Raw genomic sequence first — 1,637 nt, forward strand, 5'->3', positions numbered from 1 at the left:
CTCCGCTGCAGCAGGGCCTCCTCGGTGGCCTCCCAGGCGCTGCTCCTCTCGGTGCCTCCTTTCCAGCCCTGAATGCTCAGACCTCTGTGGGGCTGCGGGATCCATCTGGCTTCATGCGCCCCCTTCCCTTCAGCCGCCCATCCCTGCCCCTCCTCACCTCAGCCAGGCGTGGCTTCTCCTTGAAAACTCAGCCTTTCCTTCCCCCAAATGGTCACAGCTCTGATGACACATTTCCTTTCTGATCTGGTGCTGGACATGTGGCTTCTCCAGGAGGCTGAGCTGCAGGTCCCAGTCCGAGTCACGGCCCGGCCTCAGAGTGGGGCCTGGCATGTGTGAGGCTCAGGGCCTGGTGTGTGTGTGGTCTGTGCTCTGGTGTGTGTGTGGCCTGGGGCCTTGTATGTGTGAATATGTGGTGCCCAGCCTGCAATGTGTGTGGCGGGGTCTGGGCAGTGACTCCGTGTGTGTGTGCTCCCTCCCTCCCCATCATGTTCTTCCTGGTCTTTGCTGAACTGAAGATTTCCAGAGCCTCAGCATCCCGCTGGCCGGATCGTGTGCCCTGAGGAACCGCACCACAGATCGCAAGGTCAGTCCTGAGATGCGGCCTTCCCTGTCTGTGAGACGTGCTGATCTGTGCCTCCAATTTCGCCTTTCTTTGGAGTGATCCTGTAACGACTGGCTGAGTAAATGGGGTTTTGTGTGTGAAAACGTTTTAGGAGTGGCGGGGCGATGTTGCTGCTGTGAGAATGAAGCAGAAGTTAGGATATGTGTGCAGATGCTCTTTTAGTCTGCTTTTACTGGGCAGTGTCACTGACGATGTTGAAACTATGTCCCTGCAGACGCTGTGCTTGCTGGCCTCCCTCTTTGGCGGGAAGATTGCCGTGTTGGAGATCGACCCGGCCGCGCTGGTCAGGACTCAGCAGTGCCCCGGCCTGAGGCAGAGCCTCTCGGTGCCAGCCAGGTAGAGTGTCTTCAAGTGTGGAGTGTGTGTGCATGTTCACCAAGTAAGTGGCATTTGGATTTCTTTCTGTGTTCAGAAATAAAGTTTAGGAAACTCTGAGCTCTACCAACACTGTTTGGAAGAAACATTTGTTCATGCTGTTGCTTCTGTCTTGTTGAAAGAGTTGATAGTTTATTTTAATTGAAACACTATTTTACTTCAGAACAGGATGTACGTTGTAAAGCAGCACTTTTATTAAGAATATATTAATTTTTTCCTACAAGGATAAGAATACGCTTGACAGTTTTCATTTTCAAATACTGTTATGTCCGTAGCTGCGTGAATTAGTCATTTGTAACTGTCTTTAAAGTGTGTATGTCACTGAAACGTTTCTATCATATTGTTGTTTGCGCTCCTAGTTTCATGTGGCTTGTATCTGTTTCAGCTCCTGTGTCCTACCGACCTCTCCACTGTATCTGGGAATTGCCAAGGAGAAGAGCCCCAAGGCTGCTAGTGGACGGCGATGTGGTCAGTACGGGGTGCTGTGAAATCTAAGAATACAAGGCTGATGCGTTCTTATTGTGGTTAGGGCTGCTGCATTGTTTTGCGAATTCCTGTTTGTTAAAATACGCATTCCGTACTTCCTTCCATCCTTCCCTCCTTCGTGGCTCTGCCTCTTACGTGTTTGTTCCGTGTCAGC

The 1,637-nt window shown here is 51.4% G+C and overlaps 1 long non-coding RNA gene across 1 annotated transcript; it reads left to right on the forward strand.

Annotated features, from left to right (window-relative positions):
* The first annotated feature begins 12 nt into the window (after positions 1–12).
* On the forward strand, positions 13–1,631 carry LOC116272716. The gene is made up of 3 exons (XR_004181323.1): positions 13–583; positions 837–958; positions 1,383–1,631. It is a non-coding gene; the product is annotated as an uncharacterized LOC116272716 (long non-coding RNA).
* Positions 1,632–1,637: the final 6 nt, after the last annotated feature.

The sequence above is a fragment of the Papio anubis genome, unplaced genomic scaffold (genome assembly GCF_008728515.1).
Source record: "Papio anubis isolate 15944 unplaced genomic scaffold, Panubis1.0 scaffold1723, whole genome shotgun sequence".
NCBI classification, from domain to species: domain Eukaryota; kingdom Metazoa; phylum Chordata; class Mammalia; order Primates; family Cercopithecidae; genus Papio; species Papio anubis.